At 44.4% G+C, this 21824-nt stretch overlaps 1 long non-coding RNA gene across 1 annotated transcript; it reads left to right on the top strand.

Moving 5' to 3' along the window:
* Positions 1-5508: 5508 nt before the first annotated feature.
* LOC147362022 (uncharacterized) lies at positions 5509-21790 on the top strand. Its single transcript, XR_015138452.1, has 3 exons — positions 5509-5646; positions 6726-6862; positions 21132-21790. It is a non-coding gene; the product is annotated as an uncharacterized LOC147362022 (long non-coding RNA).
* Positions 21791-21824: the final 34 nt, after the last annotated feature.

Genomic DNA, 21824 nt, shown 5'->3' on the forward strand with positions numbered 1-21824 from the left:
CAAAGACAGGGAGGAAAGAAAGGTATCTGCGATCACTTTTCCTAGTCAGCCTTGTACTCCTGGTATGGACAGTACAATAAAAACGAGGAAATGAAACCAGAGGTATTGTGGTTAGAAAGGAGGAAAGAAATTTCACACAGAAGGATTTTCAATCTGGATTAATCTGTACGTTCTATCAACAAACTGGTAGAACTAATGATAGAGTTTAAGTTTGTACAAGACCATGTATAAAACCACGTCATATGCTGCTGCTGCTAAGTCGCTTCAGTCGTGTCCGACTCTGTGCGACCCCATAGACGGCAGCCCACCAGGCTCCCCCGTCCCTGGGATTCTCCAGGCAAGAACACTGGAGTGGGTTGCCATTTCCTTCTCCAATGCATGAAAGTGAAAAGTGAAAGTGAAGCTGCTCAGTCGTGTCCGACTCTTAGCGACCCCATGGACTGCAGCCTACCAGGCTCCTCCGTCCATGGGATTTGCCAGGCAAGAGGACTGGAGTGGGGTGCCATTGCCCTCTCCATGTCATACGCTAACCCCCAAATTTTAGAAAGTGTAATTTTTTAAAATATGCCATTTACAATATAACAAAAATGATCAGGAGCCAAGGAATAAACCTTTTGAAGATGTTCTGGGAAACTGTCTTTTCCAAGATCCTTCTGTAGAGTTAGTGGAAAACCAGTTCCAGATGAACACTGCCATTTAAGTGGCATAAAGACAGAAGAAGCTGTGGTAAGCCACCTCATTAGGACATTTGCCAATAATGACACTGCTCTTTCTACAGCTGTTGACTAGAATTTCAGCAAGAACACTCTGAAACTTTTGGAGCTTCACATATTCTCTATTTTCTTGTCTTCACTTATTCAGTTAAGGTGTACCACACTTTTCTTTGCTTATATCAAAATAAATGGAAAGAAAAATCCAGAAGCAGGAAATAAAAGTAAACTGGGAAAATCTTGCAAAATCACAAAGTAATTCTTGGTGCCTTCAGAGACAGAAGGCCCTGGAACAGACCCACTCTCTCTGTGGGAGGGTGAGCACTGACAACCTCTGGAATGAAAGATGACATTTGAGTGTGTGCTCAGTCGTGTCCGACTCTTTGCAACCCCATGGTCTGTAGCCCCCTAGACTCCTCTGTCCATGGGATTCTCCGGGCAAGAATCTTTGAGTGGGTGGCCATTTCCTCCTCCAGGGGATCTTCCCAACCCAGGGATCGAACCCTCATCCTTTACATCTATCGCCTGCATTAGCAGGTGGATTCTTGACCACTAGCGCCACCCGGGAAGTATTTACTGACTCATTTCTTAGATTCCAAATGGTATTGTCAGTGGTAATAAGAACACGATCTCTTTTTAATTTGTATCATGAATACAATCCATTGGCCAAAGGAAAACAAACGTGTTTGCTACCAAGAGACTAGTAATGCTGCCTGACACGGGCACACGTGATTTTCAGGTTTCAAAACCTACTCATACACATCACCTCATTTGCTGCTCATAGCAATGTTGTGAGATCCATAAAAATAGCATTGAAAACAGGGGATGGTAGCCTAGGAGGAATGTTTCTATTAAACATTTCTCCAAGGGCAGCAGCAAGCTTATAGGACAGCAACACTTTTCAGAGTAAAAAGCAAAACAATGGGTCCAATAAAAATAAACTTCCTCCATGAAAGAAAGAATTGATAAGCTGGACTTCATTCAGATTAAAACTTCCACTCTGCGAAGGGCAAATATATATCCAGAGAACAAGACAGGCCACAGATGGAGAGAAAATAATTGCAGAAGATATATCTAAAAAAGGTACATCTGACAAAGGACTGTTATCTAAACTGTACAAAGAACTCTTAAAATTCAACAGTAAGAAAATGAGCAACCTGATTTAAAATGGGCCAAAGCCCTTCGCAGACACTTCACCAAAGAAGATACACAGATGGCTAATAATCATATGAAAAGATGCTCCACATAGAACGTCATCAGGGAAATGCTAATTAGAACAACAACGAGATACCACTGCCCGCCTGTTAGAATGACCAAATTCCAGAACACTGGCACACCAAGTGCTGGTGGAAATGTGAAGCCACACGAATCCTCATTCACTGTTGGTGAGGATGCAAAATGGTACGGCCACTTTGAAAGACCGTTTGGTGCTTTCTTAGAGAACTAAGCATACTTTTACCATATGATCCAACAGCCTTGCTCTTTGGTTTACCCAAAGCAGTTGAAAATGTATGTCTACACACACAAAAGAAACTGCACATGGATGTTGATGGTTGCTTTACTCATAAATAAACTCTTAATTGCAGAACTTGGAAGCAATAGATGAATGGATAAAGAAATTGTGATCCACCCGGATAATGGAATATTCTTCAGTGCTAAAAAGAAATGAGCTAAAAAAAAAAAAAAAGACATGGAGGAATCTGAAATGCGTATTACTAAGTGGATGAAGCCAATCTGAACAGTTTATGTACTGTATGAGTCCAACTATGTAGCCTTCTGGGAAAGGCAAAACTATAGTAAAAGATCAGTGGTTGTCGGGGGCTAAAGGAAAGGTAGGGATGAAAAAGAATTAAGCACACAGGGTGTTCTGGGCATAAAATTATTCTGTTGGATGCTATCATGGTGAGTACACACCATCACAGATTTGCCAAAATTGGTGGAATGCACAACTCTACGAATGAAGGTTAATGTACACTGTGAACTTTAGGTGAGGCTGGTGCTGTGGGGCAGGTTCACAGATCTGTCACCAAGGTACCATCCTGGTGGGAATGTTGATGGAGGCGGTGCCCAGGGTGGGGGGTATTCGGGAACTCTTTGTACTTACTCCTCAGATACGCTGTGAACCTAGAACGGCCCTAAACAATAAAATGATTGATTAAAAGCCCCAAATGGCAATGAAAAGCCTCAAGATTTAACATTTTAGTTAAGAAACTTAAGTGACAATACAGGGTGGGTTCCATTTCAGTTTTCTTCGAGAAAAAAATTTCACAAGTTGATCTTTTGCTAATCCCTTCTCACAACGTTTAATAGAAAACCCTGAGCAGAAATCAGAATTCAATCATCAAGTCAGTGCAAGTTGAAACCCCGAATTGCACGGCAGCTTAAGTGCTTTACACATGTGTCAAGAGATCAGCTGATTTGGTTACAGTCTTGGTCATCTGCCCAGCACAGCAGTAAGGGTGGCATTATCAGTGGAACCGGTCCGGGATCATCTTTTCATTCCGGACATATGAATCACTCTAGGTCCTGGAACAACACAGTGACTGCTCCCAAAGGAAGGGGCTGCAGGATGCCTCAACACATAGACAATACGATCGGAAATACTCAATTACACATACGTGGAAAACAGCGATCTGATCTTTGAGAAGCCCGAGATAGACAGGAGAGAATATGCAAATGCTCTCTTTCACTTAGAAGATGAATGTGATAAAATGCACATTTCATGAAAGATGTATGTGTTAGCTGTCCCAGAATGTGTTCATTCCAGTCCAAAACGCATGCTGAGTTATCCCAACCATTTAAAAACCTCTGGTGTTGCAGATGGTCAGAAAATTGTGTCCCAAATTTAGCCTCTCTCTCTCTTTCTCTTAACTCTTCTGGCACAATGAGAGCTCTAGGATCATAGACCATTTATAATTGCTTCAACTCCCTCCAACTTATCACTCATTTTATTTAGAATATATCTATCTCATTTTTATATTTTTATGGATGTTTCTTATTTAGAGTATACATCTTTCCACTCTCTTGGTTTAATTAATTTATAGGTGAAATACTGAGCTAGAGTCTTTCTTTTTTGAAACAATTGCTTTTCTCTCTGAAACAGTCACTCCTGGATAATTATTATTATTTCCTTCAGCACAACTCAGGCATCCTGGTACCAGGAGAACTTCCAACACTTTCTGAGTATAAACCTCTCTTGCATTCTCTTCCACTTTAACTAGCCAAGATTTTATCTCCTGCCCCCTGGACTGTGAGGAAATTGAGGGCTGGGGGCTGGGATGATTATCATCATAGAAGAAATGCTCTTAAAGGTTTAATGAATAAATTAAAATATGAATAAATAATGGGCTTCCCTGGTGGCTCAATCAATAAAGAATCCACCTGCAAAGTGGGAGACCTGGGTTCGATACCCTGGAGGAGGGCATGGCAACCCACTCCAGTATTCTTGCCTGGAGAATCCCCATGGATGGAGGAGCCTGATGGGCTACAGTCCATGGGGTTGCAAAGAGTCAGACACGACTGAGCGACTAAGACAAGTGACACAATGAATAAATGATGGGAACAAGTTATCTCTTGTGTCTTCAACAGAATTCAGGATCCTGCATGTTTAAAAAGTTTATGTAGGTCAATTTCTTTAAATGTAGAGGGATTATGCTTGGAGAATCCCTTGGACAGAGGAGCCTGGTGGGCTACAGTCCATGAGGTTGAGAAGAGTTGAACACGACTGAAGCGAATTTAGCACAGTACAGAGGGATTTATCTATCAGCTCAAGGGTTCTCAAGCTGAAGTAATATATCAATCACTTTTTCTCACCAGGACTTTTCTTTGCTAAGCTTAAAATATCTAGAAAGTTACAAAACAGATATAATAAATACCAAAGTCCCACCACTTAAAATTTTAACATAACCTTTTACTGTATTTGCTTCTGGCGTCCATGCGCACTAAGTCACTTTAGTCACATCCAACTCTTTGCGACCCTATGGACTGTAGCCTGCCAGGCTCCCCTGTCTGTGGGATTCTCCAGGCAAGAACACTGGAGTGGGGTTCCATGCCCTCCTCCAGGGGATCTTCCTGACCCAGGGATGGAACTCACACCTCTTGTATCTCCTGCATGCGTGGGCAGGTGGGTCCTTTACCACTGGTACCACCTGGGAAGCATTTGCTTTTGGAGTTTTTTCATAATATTGATACAAGGAACCATCCCTTTCAATAGGTGAACTGTGCCAATCACAGGCTTCCTGCCTTTCAGCTCCATCCAGTGAACCAGTCAAGTTGCTCAGTCATGTCTGACTCTGCGACCCCATGGGGGTAGCCTATCAGGCTGCTCTGTCTATGGAATTCTCCAGGCAAGAATACTGGAGTGGGTTGCCATTCCCCTTCTCCAGGGGATCTTCCCAACCCAGGGATCAAACCCTGTTCTCCCGCATTACAGGCAGACGCCATACCCTCTGAGCCACCAGGGAAATTCACCCTTTTTTGCCTGCTCTGTGAAAATAGCTGGGGGTTCCTTAAATACATTTCCTTTGCCGGCGGGAACAATGCTACCTTTTGCCAGTAGAGGGCGCAGGCGGACAGGGTCTGCCTCCTGGTCCAGGTGCGCTGGCTCCACCGAGAGGACCTCCCAGGTTTGGCTCCTTCAGCACATGCGGCCTCCCCAGGCCCCAGCTCCTGCTGAGCTCGAAGCTCCTCTGCTGTGCTGTGCAAGGGACCCTGCAGTCAGCAGCACCAGGGGAAGCAGTGAACCCCCCTCTCCCCCAACATCCTTGAACAGTTTTGTAGCTCAGTCCTTCCCCGGGAACACCTTTCCCTGGCACCCTCTAGGGTAGACTTCCAAGGAATATGACCAGCACCAACCACCAAGGCAACTTCTCTCCCACCAGGCTTGCTGGGGCCCTGCCTTCTCAACAAGATGTGGGTTTCGGCCCCATGGATGGAGGTAAGTGGGGAAAAGGGGGTCCCGTCCCAGCCCTAAGGGTAGCAGCTCCTCCCTGTATTTGCTGCTTCTACAGTCTTTTTGCTCTCTTCTTAATAGCCAATGCCTCGTTATCCCAATATCCTGTTACAGCTATTAATTCTCTGTGTTTGACATGCCCTGTTATATTAATGTGTGGTTTCTTTTCTCTGACCTGACCCAAGCAGAAACGGATACCTGCAAAGGTCCCTTTCAGCAAGGATATTGAGTTTGCGTTTCTCTAATAAGATATGAAGTTAATGACTGTTGCTGGTGTAGATGCTTTTATATCCGGACGATGTTAGGTCCTTGCCCTTTCAGTCCCATGAGTGCCAGAGAGCGTGATTCTGACCACGCAGAGGAGCACTAGTTCCCAGGGGATGGCCTTCGGCCAGGTCTGAGCTATTAATGTAAGTCTCTGTGACTAATGATTATTGGCAGTGGAGTCTTGGGCAAAGAGAGGAGCCTCCACTCAGGTGCAGCCCCAGGGGTTTTGAACTTGTCACCCCTTGATGCGACCCTCCTAACCCCACCTTTTGAAGAGCAGCTCCTGGGCTCTTGGGCTCTCATGGAAACCAGGTGACTCTCAAGGCTGATATTCCCATCCGAAGGCAGTAAACTGGAACTCAGTGGCTACAGGTGGGGAGAGCCCACCAAGGTTTGCTTGTGAAGGACTCACCCCAGCAGCAGCATCATAGCTTTCCGAGATAAAGTGGCCACTGGCTCTTTGGGGGAATTTTTACCCCCCACCCCCACCTCATCCCTGAAGCTGTTGGCTCTAGAGGGCCCTCAACTCACAGAGGGGCACAATTAGGGAATTAATAAGAAATGTGTATTCATTCAATTAATTCAACCAGTTGAATGGATATATGGAAGAGAGAAAACGAAGGAGAGACCCAGCTCACTGCACATCATTGCAAGTACCAGGGTGCCCATTTCCTTTCTTGCTTTTGTTTAAATTGAAGTATAGCTGGTTTATCATGTGTTAATTTCTGCTGTACAGCAAAATGACTCAGTTACGTGTATGTATTCTTTTCCACATTTTCCATCCTGGTCTATTACAGGATATTGACTAGAGATCCCTGTGCTGTGCAGGAGGAGCTTGTTGCTCATGCGCTCTGTATACAACAGTTTGCATCTACTCAGCCCAACCTCCCGACCCATCTGTGCCCCATGGCAACCAGAAGTCTGTTCTCTGTCTGTGAGTCTGTTTCTGCTTTGTAGATAAGTTCATTTGGGTCATAGTTTATATTTCACGTATAAGTGATATTATATGATATTTATCTGTCTCTGTCTGACTTACTTCACTTAGCGTGATAATCTCTAGGCGCATCCATGTTGCCGCAAATGGCATTTTTATTCCTATTTCATGGCTGAGTAATATTCCAGTGTGTGTGTACATATGTATATATGCACCACATCTGCTTTGCCCGCTCACCTGCCAGTGGCCATTTAGGGGGCCTCCTGGTCTCGGGTACTGTGAATGGTGTTGCTGTGAACATCGCGGTGCCTGTAGGTTTTGGAATCGGGGTTTTGTCTGAGGGCACCAGTTTCTTACTCTGAAAATTGGCAATTAGAAGGAAAGAATTATGTACCTACCTCACCCTTCAGATAGTCAAACAGCCCTAATTGAAGAATGACAGTTCTTATTTACAGTGGAAGTCTAGCTAATACTAGAATTCCAATCTCCTTGGTGGCTCAGATAGTAAAGAATCCGCCTGCAATGCAGGTGACCCGGGTTTAATCCCTGGGTTGGGAAGATCCCCTGGAGAAGGGAATGACTGCCCACTCAAGTATTTTCGCCTGGAGAATCCCATGGACAGAGGAGCCTGGCAGGCTACAGTCCACGGGCTTACAAAGACTCAGACAGGACTGAGCAACGAACACTTTCACTTTCCAGCTAATACATACAAGAAATGATAGGAAAGTAACACTCTGTCACCCCTAATAGTTGAGTCAGACAACAGTCAGCAAAGGATGTCACTTGACCCATGATTGGTGGGGAGCTCTAATGGAGTGATCAGGCTGTCACCACCCAAATCCTTTGATCAACCTTAGCGTCTCTGAAAATAGAAACTCGACATTAGCTGCCTCCAGATGCAATGCGATATGAAGCACACAGCACCAACTGTGACATACTTGCCAAAAAGAAGTAGAACCTGAACCTAATCAAGTCTCTTCGGTGAAGTAGGAGACATACAGGGGATAGAAAAGAAGGTAAATAAAACCGGAATGTGGGACATTCTACAGGACAAGTAGCCTGGCTTATTGAACAAGCCAATGGCCGGGGAAAAGGAGCAAGAGGGGGGATTCAGTTTGATCAAAAGAGCCTTAAAATCCACAACCACCAAATGTATGAATGGACCCTGATTCAATCCTTTAAAAAAAAATTTTTTTTTTTCTTTTTTGGCCTTGCCATGCTTGGCATGTGGGATCTTAGTTCCCTGACCTGGAATCGAACCAGTGGCCCCTGCAGTGGAGGCACTGGAAGCGTGGAGTCTCAACCACAGGAGGAAGGAAGTCCCTCGATCCTATTTTAAATAAACAATGTGTATAAATATTCTGAGATAATCAGGAGAACTTGATCATAAAACAGTTCTGAATAATTACTGTTAATTTTATTAGGTGTGATAATAACATTGTGGTTAAAGAAGAAAATGTTTTTATATTGTAGGGACTAAAATATGCTGGAGGGAAATGACATATTGTCTAGGATTCTCTTGAAAATAACAACAATAAAAAAGAAAACATATGCATAGATGAAATAAATATGGAAAAATCTTGATAACTACTGAATCTGGGGAAATGGGACACAGAGGTTCATTGCACTGTTCTCTGAAATTTGAGGCATGTTTTATAACGGACTTCCCAGGTGGTCCTAGTGGTAAAGAACCTGCCTGCTAATGCAGGAGACATAAAAGACTCCGGTTCAATCCCTGGGTCAGGAAGATCCCCCAAGCAAGGAAATGTCAACCCACTTCAGTCTTTTAGAGTAGTGGTCCCCAACCGTTTTTGGCACCAGGGACTGATTTGTGGAAGACAGTTTTTCCACGGACCAAGTAGGGGATGGTTTGCGGATGACTTTTTTCTATTACTACATCAGGTTCACCTCAGATCATCAGGCATTAGACTCTGGAGGTTGGGGACCCTTGTTTTAGACAATAGATTAAGTAACAAAACAAAGCAGAAATTAGAAACCATTCAAATGAGCAGAAAAGGAACTAAGCATCCAAAGTCTGAAGGATATGGAAGAAACATTCACCGGAAAACTTGTAACCTTAAATGTATTTATTATTTTTTTAAAAGAATGATGAAAATATCACTTCTCAGCCTTTTGGCTAAGATCAAGTGCAAAAGAGAGACAAAAATAAATACGAATTTATGGCTTTGGAAAAGGTACTTCTCTGCATTTGGTCAAGATGGAGTAATGGGGACTGAATTTACCCATCTGCCTGAAACAACAGAAAACTGGGTGACCTGCAGGAATCAGTGGTTCCCAATACACTGAACATCAGTCCGCAGAAGAAGCGATCCCAGAGAAACAGAAAACAAGAGCAGTGAGTCCTGCGTTAACTTGGACCCGGTCAACGTCAGGCCAGCCTTGTCAATGGAGGCGAGGAGCCATGAAATCAGAGAAGAAAGAGATCACGGTGGGCTGGTGTAGGCTGTTGAGAAAGGCTTGGTGAGAACTCACTGCCGGTCATGGTATTTTAGGCTAAGAGGAGACAGCTGAGACTATGCCAGCTAAAAAGGTATTTTTTCTTTAGGTTCACACTGGGGAACCATTAACCTAGTACAGTGCTCTTATTTTGTGATAGAAAAAGCCCAGGGAGGTTGGGCAGATAGTGACAGCTGGGTCTGACTCCGTGGTCCCTGGCTGGCAATTCTGGGCCTTTCTGCTTTCCCATTTGCTCCCGCTGGCCATCTGGGAAGTAACAGCAGCTTTGGAAAAACAGGAGTGTGCGGTAGTTCAAAGAGGGGCTGATAGGAGACTGAAGCTCCCAGAGTGCCTTCCCTCTGTGTCTGGAAAGAAAGAAAGAAAGTGAAGTTGCTCAGTTGTGTCTGACTCTTTGCGACCCCATGGACTGTAGCCCTACCAGGCTCCTCCGTCTGTGGAATTTTCCAGGCAAGAGTACTGGAGTGGGGTGCCATTTAAAGTAGCTGCCTTTGAAATCTCATACCCAGTCTTTAAAAATAATGTGACTTGTGTATCCCATTCTCTAGTGAGGATTTGGAATTAGACTGGGGACAGAATTCAGATGAGGCCATTAATTGGTGACTTTGGCCACGTTACTGAAACGTTGGTGGGCTTCCCTGGTGGCTCAGATGGTAAAGAATCCATCTGCAATGCAGGAGTCCCAGGTTCCATCCCTGGGTCAGGAAGATCCCCTGGAAGGCATGGCAACCCACTCCAGTATTCTTGCCTGGAGCATCCATGGACAGAGGAGCCTGGTGGGCCGCAGTCCACGCGGTCGCAAAGAGTCAGACACGACTGAGAGACTAACAAACACACGTTGAAACTTTGCGCCTCCGTTTCCACATCTGTATCAAGGCAATAGAGAAGGGAGGGGGAATCCATGGCAAGCCCAGGCGGCTCCATCGCTTACTAACATGTCAAACGTAGGTCTGACGTCTGACATCAAATCCAGCTTAGGAGTTTACTTAAGTGGAATGAAGCAATACATTTATACAAAGATTTCTACATTCATGCCCATAGCAATTTTATTTGGAGTAGCCCCAAACTAGATACTCTTCTGTGCTGTGTCTGATTCTTTGTGACCCCACGGACCACAATCGAACCCGGGTCTCTTGCATCTCCCGCACTGGCAGGTGGATTGTTTAGCATTAGCACCACCTGGGAAGCCCCAAGCATTACTCTCATGTTTAACAATAGGTGAATAAATAAATTATGGTATATTCATTCGGCAGAGTACTTCCTTAGCAGTAAAATGGAATGAGCGAGGGATGCACGCTACATCACAGATGAATCTCAAAATAATGAATTCATTTACATACAGTTCTACAAGATGCACACTAATCTGTTTTGTCAGAAAGCAGTCACTGGTTTTCTGCAAAACAGGTGTGGAGTGGGTGAGGAAAGGCAGGGTGGAGAGATTGTTTTAAAAGCACGAGAAAATTTTGGGGGAGTGTTGGATATGTTCATTATTTTGTTTGTGGTGATGGTTTCATGGGTATCAACTTGTGTCAAACTTCGAAAACTGTACAATTTAAGAATATGTGGTTTATTGTGTTCAACGCTATCTGGATAAAGCTATCTAAACAATAATCTCAATAGTGAGATACCATTTCATACTCATTAGATGGGAAAAATTTCAAAGACTGACAGTTATCTGACATTTGTGAAGTTGTGGACGAAAAGAACACTACCGTATTGTTTATGGTATACGAGTAGGGAATGGCACCATGGCGGGGGGGGGCGGGGGTGGTGGTCTGTCAGACTCCTTCAAGATTTAATAGGCACTTTAACAAGTGCTGTAGAACTTCCTTGGCAATCCAGTGGTTAGGACTTTTCCACTGCAGGGCTCACGGGTTCAATCCCTGGTAGGGGAACTAAGATCCCCTGATATGCTTCGAGGCCAAAAAAAAAAAAAAAAAAGTGCCGTAAATGTAGTGGGTTTTCTGGGAAGATGGCAACCTAAACACCTCTGTGCCCCTCTTCCAGCTACTTTTGAGCAAAACAGCTGCTGGGCTACGGGACTTCCATATTTTTCCTGGGGACCTGCCAGGATTCAGGTGTACAAGGACCTTGCCCGTCTTCCCCTCACCCTCTGTTGGACTCCCTCCTTACAGATCAGAAAAGCTTCTGAGCTAAAGTATAAGAAATTTACCACAGAAAGAGATCCGGAGTGCTGACTGTCTCATTTGTCATCACTTGAGGCTGGGAAGCAGCTGGATAGTATTTACGAACTGCTGCTAGAAAAGGCTGGACTCCAAGGATCCCATATCTGGCCGAAGAGCCATACATCCAGGGAGCCACAGACACCTACGTGGACATGTGCTCAGTCATGTCAGACTCTGTTCCTTCTCCAGGGGATCTTCCCGACCCAGGGATCGAACCCGTGTCTCCTGTGTCTCCTGCATTGCAGGCGGATTCTTTACCACTGAGCCACAGGGGAAGCCCTACATGGATATACACTGTTTCAAAGACTGTGATGAATATACTAGAGAAATCTGTTTACAATAAACAACAAGTAAATTAGAAAATCAACTTTGAGATGAAGTGGATAGGAAATACTTTTAGGCTATGAAAATCCGAATGGCTGATGATACATTTGGTTCCTGAAAGTGAGTGTGAACTTGTTAAGTCACTCAGTCATGTCCAACTCTCTAAGACCCCATGGACTATAGCCCACCAGGCTCCTCTGTCCATGGAATTCTCCAGGCAAGAATACTGGAGTGGGTTGCCATTTCCTTCTCCAGGGGATCTTCCTGACCTAGGGATTGAACCTGGGTCTCCCGCATTGCAGGCAAATTCTTTACCATCTGAGTCACCAGCCTTGGTGGCTTGGATTTCTAGAATTCTGTATAAATGTGAAGTAAGGAAGCTTGCAAGAGAAGAGGCTTTCTGCAAAGGAAACTCTGTCAGTAGTCTGGAAGGAAAAGATCCAATTCTCTTACCTAAACCTGGTAGTTAGAGAAAGACTGGGACCCACAGGAAGCAAAACTCGCTAAAGATCTTATCTGACAAGGGGAAGATAAGGGGAGATTAAGAAAGCATGAAAGGAACGTCCCAAGTTATTGGTGACATCTCCATCAATAACTCCGGCAAGCGTCCAAGTCTCCAGCAAGAGAGTTCCCTGCTCTGCATGCAGGTCTCAGAGGGCCTGGCTTTCTTCCAGCCAGAGCCCACCTTGCAGGGAAGGAGTGCCTGCTGTGTGTGGCAGGGGAGGTACCCACCCACCTTCTGCATGTGCTGGGGGTTCCCTGGACTCCAGAATACTCCTCCCCATGGTCCTGAGCCAACCCTCAGGGTCTGGATGTGTTTTTTTTCCAAGTCTGTTCTCCAGGGAATGAACACACGTGGCAGGATGCAATAGTGGGCGAAGACCACTCAGTGTGTATCTGTGTGTGTTGGGGAAGGCTGATGGAGCTTGTGTTGTGCTGTGTCCACACCCACAAGTGTGATGTTGTCCTTCTTTGTGAGAACAGAGGCGAGTGGGGACAGGAGGGGTGAGGGGCCATGAGCCAAGATGCCCCCCAGTTTCCCAAGCAGCTCCCCACAAAGTCTGGGAATTCTAAATTTAAGCCCAGGCTTTATGAAGATTTATTTGTTACCTCGAAGGTTAGAACATGTTTTGTATCACAGCTTGTTAGTTTGATTGATAACTTTTACGTGTTTAGACAAAGGGTATGTGGGCCTTGCATTCTTGCCCTGGGCCCTGTAAATGTCAGGGCAGCATTGTCTATGGTAGATAATGAGCCATGAATTCAGAGAAGGAAGAGATCGTGGTGGGCTGGTGTGAGCTGTCGAGAAGGGCTTGGTGAGAATTCACGCCGGTCATGGTATCTTAGGCTAGGAGGAGACAGCTGAAGTTCTGCCAGCTCAAAATGTCAAGTAGCTTTTATTCAGGCTCACGTAAGGGAAACCACTAACCTAGTACAGCGCTCTGATTTTACGATAGAAAAACCCAGGGAGGTTCGGAGATAGTAACGGAGTTGGGTCTGACCCCAAGGTCCCTGGCTGGCAGTGTGCCTTTCCACTTTTCCATTTGCTTCAACTGGCCAGCTAGGAAGGAACAGTGGTTTTGGAAAAACAAGACCGTGAGGAAGTTCAAAGAGGGGCTGAGAGGAGACTGAAGCTCCCAGAGTGCCTCCCTTCTGTCTGTCTGGAAACACAGCCTCAAGTAGCTGCCTTTGGAATCTCATACCTGATCTTTAAAGCTAATGTGGATTGTGTATCCTGTTCTCTAATGAATCAGAGATTCAACAAATTAGAGATCAAGCTTTGGAATTAGACTGGGGGTAGAACTTAGACTGGAGAAGGCAATGGCACCCCACTCCAGTACTCTTGCCTGGCAAATCCCATGGACGGAGGAGCCTGGTAGGCTGCAGACCATGGGGTCGCTAAGAGTCGGACACGACTGAGCGACTTCCCTTTCACTTTTCACTTTCATGCATTGGAGAAGGAAATGGCAACCCACTCCAGTGTTCTTGCCTGGAGAATCCCAGGGACGGAGGAACCTGGTGGGCTGCCGTCTATGGGGTCACACAGAGTCAGACACGACTGAAGTGACTTAGCAGCAGCAGCAGAACTCAGATGCTGCCCATTAATTGATGACTTTGGCTTCCCCGGTGGCTCAGATGGTAAAGAATCTGCCTGCAATGCAAGCGACCCCGGTTCATTCCCTGGGTCAGGAAGATCCCCTGGAGAAGGGAATGGCTACCCACTCCAGTATTCTTGCCAGGAGAATCCCATGGACAGAGGAGCCTGGTGGGCTACAGTCCATGGGGTCCCAAAGAGTTGGACACAACTGAGTAACACGTTCACTTTTTCGTTTTTGGCCAAGTTGTGGAAATTTTGAACCTCAGTTTCCTCATCTATAAACTGGGAGCGGTTAACGCTAGGGTCCACGTGAAGAGTAAATGCCATAACGTATATCAAGTATGCCTGGTGCTTGATGGGTGTTGGCTGATGAACTTTCTCCCGTATCCATGGGAACAGGAGTTCCCTAAAGAAATCGTCATTTGTGGTCTGGTCACAAGGCTCTGCATTGTCCGTCAGAACCTCAGGATGGTATTACATGGTGTTTAGAATGTACATTGCGATGTATTTACTCGCTTTGGAAGGTGATATGGCAGCAACAGCTGAATTTTGAAGAACTAATGACATGTTAACTTAGGACGAACACAGAGCAATGCTGAGTCCTGGTAAATTTACTGTGCAGCCACTCACAATCAGTTGAGATTCTTGGATGAAGGGCACACTTTCCTTTCCAGAGTTCCAGTCTATTTTTGTCAGCAAGGAGAAGTGATATGGCTTATTTTGTAATAATTCTTGTAATCCTATGATGAAATGCATGTTCTAAATCTACTAATCAGTTGACGAAGACATAGTATTGTGCTTTTCTGGGTATTTAGAGGGAATATCTAAGTTGCTGCGAAAGCCATGGGATGGTTTATATGTTGTGCAGAAAAATCAGAAAGAGTCCTTTGACAGTTTTTTTTTTTAAACTAACAAATATATATGAAATTTATGAGTCTTAAAATGAAATCAGTGAAAATATACACATTTAGTGGTCAATATGTTCTCCCTTAAGGGCATTATGAATTTTAGAAAAAATGGAACTTTAACTTGTATCAAGCTATCGCTTTTAAAAAAGGCATTTTATTTATTTTTTATTTTTTTTTAAGAATATAAGGTTTATTGTTACAATTTATTCTGAAACTGTTGGTTCAGTTTGCTATATGTAAAAACGGGAATGTAATTTTTTAATTTTTTAAAAGTCATATATTTGTTTCTTTTTGGCTCTGGGTCTTCGTTGCTGCCCGCAGGCTTTCTCTAGTTGTGGTACGCAGGCTTCTCATTGTGTTGGCTTCTCTTGTTGCAGAGTGCAGGCTCCAGGTGTGCATGCTAGTTGCTCCACAATATGTGGGATCTTCCCAGATCAGGAATCGAACTGGTGTCCTCTGCACTGTAAGGCATTCTTAACCACTGGACCACCAGGGAAGCCCCGGTGATGTCATTTTTAAATTTACACAAAGCCTGAAGAGTTTGCTTCTTAATTTTCTCAGCACATAAAGAATGTAATGAAATCATTTTTATGTTGTTACTGAACTAGTTTTCATTGCTATGTTTTAAGTGAAATATATTTAATTATGATGGCTTAGGTGAGTAATTATATGGAAGTTGTCAGAGACCAGTATTCTGACCATTTACTTATCTCTAGATATTACACTAAAATGGCCATGTCACCTCAGCTTTGGGGAGAAAACATGGCAAAGCAGTAGAGCATAAAGAAAATAATATTTATTGATTGATTGATTGATCTGGCTGTGCTGGGTCTTCACTGCAGCACACAGGATCTTTAGTTGCAGTATGCAAACTCTTAGCTGTAGCATGTGGGATCCAGTTCTCTGACCAGGGATCAAACCCAGGCCCCCTGCATTGGGAGCTCAGAGTCTTAGCCACTGGACTATCAGGGAAGTCCCCAAGTTATCACTGTTTGCTGCAAGTAACAGAATTGCTTTCCCCCAACTCCCCGCTCCTCCTTTTGGAGTTTTCTTGATCCTTTTCACCCATTTCATCCACACCCCATCTCATATCTCAGATAGCCTCCAAGACTGGTTTTCGGTTGTTCACTTGGTTTTAGATTCCACCTATAAGTAAGATCATATGCTCGTGTCTTTTTCTATCTGACTATTTCACTTGGTCTTCCCTGGTGGCTCAGATGGTAAAGAATCTGCCTGCAATGCAGCAGATCCGGGTTCAATCCCTGGATCAGGAAGATCCCCTGGAGAAGGAAATGGCAACCCCCTCTAGTACTCTTGCCTGGAAAATCCCATGGACGGAGAAACCCGGCAGGCTACAGTCCATGGGGATTGCTAAGAATTGAACACAACTGAGCGACTTTACTTTCACTTTTCATTTCACTGAGTATAACACCCTCAAGTTCTATCCATGTTGTCACAAATGGCAAGATTTCATTCTTTTTTCTAAAGACTGAAATAAATAAATATATCAATGTATATGTATAAATCTCTCATGTTTTCTTTGCCCATCTATCCATCAGTGGACAGTTAGGCCGTTTCCCTGTCTTGGCTATTCTGAACAATATTGCAACAGACATAGTTTTGAATGAGTCTTTTCATTTTCTTTGGATAAATACCTAGAAGTAGACATGCTGGATTGTATGGCATTCCTATTTGCAAGTTTCTGAGGAAGCTCCATACTGTTTTCCATAGTTGCACTCTGGGGAAGCCAGTATAGAACATTTTAGTGGAAGAATGGGGGCCTTTCAGAATCTGTGTCATGTGGATGGTCTCATTTTATTACTATAGTCATTCAATGAATTCAACAAATGTTTGGGGAAGGAGATTTCTGAGAAGGGGAATAAATAGAGCAAGGGCCCTAGGTAAATATATATCTGGAACATTCAAGGGACAGGAAGGAGGCCAGTGTGGCTAGAGTGTGTAGTCAAAGGAAGAGAAATATAAGATGAACTTGGAAGGTTAGTAGAGAGCCAGATCATGCAGGGCCTTGGAGGTTGTTGTATGGACTTTTCTTTCTTTGAATAAGATGGGGATTCATTGGAGGGTTTGGATAGCAGAGAGTGCTTTCAATATTTTTCTTTGTTTTTAGTCTTCAAAAATTTTATGATGGTGTATCTTGGCATGAATTTCTTTGGGTGTATCCTGTTTGGGAATTTCTCACTGATTCTGTCTTTGGTCATTTGCATTTTTTGCTACTGAGCCCATTCAATGAGCTTTTTAATTGAATTTTTCCAGCAAAATATTTTTCAATTGATTTTTTTTATCATCTATTTCTTTTCTGTCTTCATTTTTTCATCTGTTGCAAGAGTGCTTCTAATTGTTCACTGGAGCATTTTTATGATGGCTGCTTTAAAATCTTGCACAGATTCTTGTCTTTTCTCACTGAAGTGAGATGACATGCTCCTGGTTCTTGGGGGATGAGAGTGATGTTTTCATACATTCTGGACTCTTTTTTCTAGTTCCTCTTTAAATCTTCTACCTTGGCTGTTATTAACAGTTTCCCATTTGGTGAAAGTCTGGGCACCAGCCTCAGTCTGTGGACACTTTACCCCTGGGCTGGGAGGGAGAGGGAGGGGCATCCACTCTTTATTGGAGGACAGGGCATAGTCCACACTGGCACGGGGCCCAGGGCAGAGAGGAAAGGGTGTGATTTACTTGTGGTATTGATCTCAGGTGGCCTTGGCCTGCAACGGCTTGGAGCGGAGCTTGGGTTCCCAGCCAGAGGTTGAGGCTGGGTCACTGTGGAGAAAGCACCAGATCCTAGCCACTAGTCCAGTGGTCAGTGACAAGGGCCCTGGCCCTTTGGCTTTGCAGAAAAGAATTCCCACAAAGATGGAAAGCAGTGAAGCAAGTATTTATTTAGAGGAAAAAAAGAGTACAGTGTGTGTGGGTAGACACACGGGCAGAGTCAGAGAGAGACTTGTGGAGTCTTGCCCTCGTAGTGGTTTCAGTTCAGTCGCTCAGTCGTGTCCGACTCTTTGCAACCCCATGGACTGCAGCAAACCAGGCCTCCCTGTTCATCACCAACTCCCAAAGTTTACTCAAACTCATGTCTATCGAGTCGGTAATGCCATCCAATCATCTCATCCTCTGTTGTCCCCTTCTTCTCCCACCTTCAATCTTTCTCAGCATCAGGGTCTTTTCAAATGAGTCAGTTCTTTGCATCAGGTGGCCAAAGTATTGGAGTTTCAGCTTCAGCATCAGTCTTTCCAATGAATATTCAGGACTGATCTCCTTTAGGATTGACTGGTTGGATCTCCTTGCAGTCCAAGGGACTCTCAAGTGTCTTCTTCAACACCACAGTTCAAAAGCATCAATTCTTCAGCACTCAGCTTTTTTTATAGTCCAACTCTCACATCCATACATGACTACTGGAAAAACCATAGCTTTGACTAGTGGTTTGAATTACTTTAATGGGGCATTTCTTCTGGGTTTCCTTTGGCCAATCCTTTTGATTTGCTTGGTTCCCAGTCCATGTTTCGATTATCTCAGGATCCTCCCATATGTGCACACACACCTCTTAACCAAGATGGATTTTACCCAAAAGGCGCCTGGGTAGAACGTCCCTTGACGTAACTCCCCTTTGACCTCCACGGAGCCTCTTCTGAGCATGTGTGGTCAGGGCGGTCTCCTGGCTTTGAGAATAAGAACTATGTGGTCTGGGCGGGTCCCAGCCACCTCGCCTTAACTGTCCCGCTCTTCTTGTCACGCAGTTTCCATCCGCAGGGACTGAATCTTCCATCGCTTTACCCTGGGGAGAGCCATCCGCCTCTTGCCTCAGTGTATGGAGTAGCGCGGGTACTGTCAAAAGCACCGTGTCCTGCTCAGCTTCCTCTTTCCTGATCCTTTGGGTACAGACAGCAGTCACTTCATGGGGCTTTTATTTCGTCTACTCCTTTTGTTAGTGTTTCTCTGTGCTTCCATACCTGTGCCCTGTGGCCACGGGGAATCGGTTTAACTTGTGAGGGAAATAGAGCGACATCTGCTGGACACAGCGTGAACTGCTAGCTCAAGGTAGTTCACGATTATTAAATGGTGCTACATTCCTCTCTATTACGTTAATTTCTTTGTGACGCTGAGGTTTTTAGCTTTTGCAGAAAGAAAAGCAAGTACTGCACGATAATTAATGTGGAGTGTCCAATCTGATTCCTAAAGTTCAAAACGTTTTGCAGTGCCCAACAGGCAGGCACACACATCCCACTAATAAGTGTGGTTATGTGAGAATGAAATAAAAATATTTTTTCCTTGAATTTATATATTTTTTCCAAGCGATATAAATCATAATTAAGTCGTTTGAACACATGCTGCTTAACACATTATTGATCGGGAGGTTTTTGCGGAAACGAATGCCCGTGGCCAACAATTTTGTTATGTAAATGAATATTGAAACACTCCAGTCAGTAATGTTTGGGTAACAAAAGACGTATTAATTCATCTTTGGTCATTTTGCCTGAGGGGTGCCATGAGAAAAATCAGAAGCGCTGAAGGCATTGAGAGAGTTTGGGGACCTCTGACTTAAGGATGAATTCCTCCTGCTTTCTCTATTTCTTCCAAGTAATGAATCACAACCTGCATGGGGTGCCGTTGTGTGCATAGAACTAGGAAATCCTCAGACTTAAGTCTTCATCTCACTTATGACAAACACTGTCTCTGCCTTGTCCTCCCCCAAGTTCCCTCATAACCTTAAAACTCAAACCTAAGTCTCTCTGTCCCCAGTTCTCATGGCACATGGACTACACCATCACCATCTGTTGTAACTTGGGTCTTTAAAGCCAAGAGGAAACACGTGTCTCGGCTCCCCCAGAGACTTGTTTCTAAAAGGAGGCAGGCCATTCGGGTCACCAGAAGACTTGGCTTGGGTGTTCATCATTTTGCCGATACCCCCTCCTCATGGGTAATTCTTGACAGATGTTGTTCAGTCGCTCAGTTGTGTCCAACTCTTTGCGACCCCATGGACTGCAGCACACCAGGCTTCCTTGTCCATCACCATCTCCTGGAGCTTGCTCAAACTCACGTCCATTGAGTCAGTGATGCCATCCAACCATCTCATCCTCTGTCGTCTCCTTCTCCTCCCACCTTCAATCTTTCTCAGCATCAGGGTCTTTTCAAATGAGCCAGCTCTTCACCCCAGGTGGCCCAACTATTGGAGTTTCAGCTTCAGCATCAGTCCTTCCAATGAATATTCAGGGTTGATTTCCTTTAGGATTGACTGGTTTGATCTCCTTGCAGTTCAAGGGACTCTCAAGAGTCTTCTCCAGCATGACAGTTCAAAAGCATCAATTTCTTCAGTGCTCAGCTTTCTCTATGGTCCAACTCTCACACCCATACATGACTACTGGAAAAACCGTAGCTTTGTCTATAAGGACCTTTGTTGGCAAAGTAATGTCTCTGCTTTTTAGTATGCTGTCTAGGCTTGTCCTAGCTTTTCTTCCAAGGGTAAAGTGTCTTTTAATTTCATGGCTGCAGTCACCATCTGCAGGCTGGTGGACGATAGTCCATATGCTACGCTATGTTATGCTAAGTCACTTCAGTCGTGTCCGACTCTGTGCGACCCCATAGACAGCAGCCCACCAGGCTCCCCCATCCCTGGGATTCTCCAGGCAAGAACACTGGAGTGGGTTGCCATTTCCTTCTCCAATGCGTGAAAGTGAAGTCGCTCAGTCGTGTCCGACTCCTAGCGACCCCATGAACTGCAGCCCACCAGGCTCTTCCATCCATGGGACTCTCCAGGCAAGAGTACTGGAGTGGGGTGCCATTGCCTTCTGCGACGATAGTCCATAGGGTTGCAAAAATTAGGACATGACTGAAGCAACTTAGCGTGCATCTAACATGTAACTATGTAACAGCCCTGTGTGTATGTGTGTGTGTGTGTGTGTGAAGTTGCTTTAGTCGTGTCTGTCTCTTTGCGACCCTATGGACTGTAGCCCGCCAGGCTCCCCTGTCCATGCAATTCTCCAGGCAAGAATAGTGGAGTGGGTTGCCATGCCTTCCTCCAGGGGGTCTTCCTGACCCAGGGATCGAACCCACATCTCTTACATCTCCTGCATTGGCAGGCAGGTTCTTTACCACCAGCACCATCTGGGAAGCCCCGTAACAGCCCTATAGAACATGTAACTATAGAACCGCTCTATATAGAAGATAAATATACAATAGGCACATAGCGGTAACAGCTCTAGTTTGCACTGCCAACAGGTGACGAGCAATCTTCTTTTTTTAATTTTATTTATTTTTCGTTGCAGGATGCTTGCTCTGTGGCAGGGTGCTGGTCTCTGCCTTACATCAGCGTGAATCAGCCACAGGTCTACGTATGTCCCCCATCTCTTGAACGGCCCTCCCACCTCCCACCCCAGACAGTCTTCTGAAACAGTTTACTCTAAATGCTGCATGCTGTGTAATCTATTTAAAGACCTTTCAAGGAATAAGTAGGAAATCAGAGTTAAATAATTTCAGTCTGAAATGGGGACACTATCAGCAGAATGTAAGCTATGGGAAACTCTACACAACAAACAACCTTGTTCCTTTGATTTGAAAAAATTGTCAGAAAAAAAAAAACAAAAACCCACAATGGAATGGGAACCATTAGAAAATGACATTCATGAGAGCTGGAAATCATCTGACTACATATTTGATACCAAGTAATTTCTGTTGCTTCTTAGATAGGAGATGGTTATTTAAAATAATCTCTCTAGTAGAGATTTGTAAAATGATAACAATTATATATCTGTGACTTGCTTCAAAACACTAATGGAGAAGTAGAGGAGGCAGGTATGACTAGAGGTTAAAATTTTAGGGCTGAGTGAGGGGCACACAGAAGCCCATTATATTGTCCTTTTTGTGCGTATGTTCAAAATTCTCTACAAAATTTAATTAAAAAAATTTTTTTTAAAAAGTAAGAAAATATTCGACTTGATTGTCAGACCTGACAGACACGA

Source organism: Bos grunniens, chromosome 12 (assembly GCF_055505025.1).
Source record: "Bos grunniens cultivar Pamir isolate PY7600 chromosome 12, Bosgru_T2T1.0, whole genome shotgun sequence".
Lineage (NCBI taxonomy): Eukaryota > Metazoa > Chordata > Mammalia > Artiodactyla > Bovidae > Bos > Bos grunniens.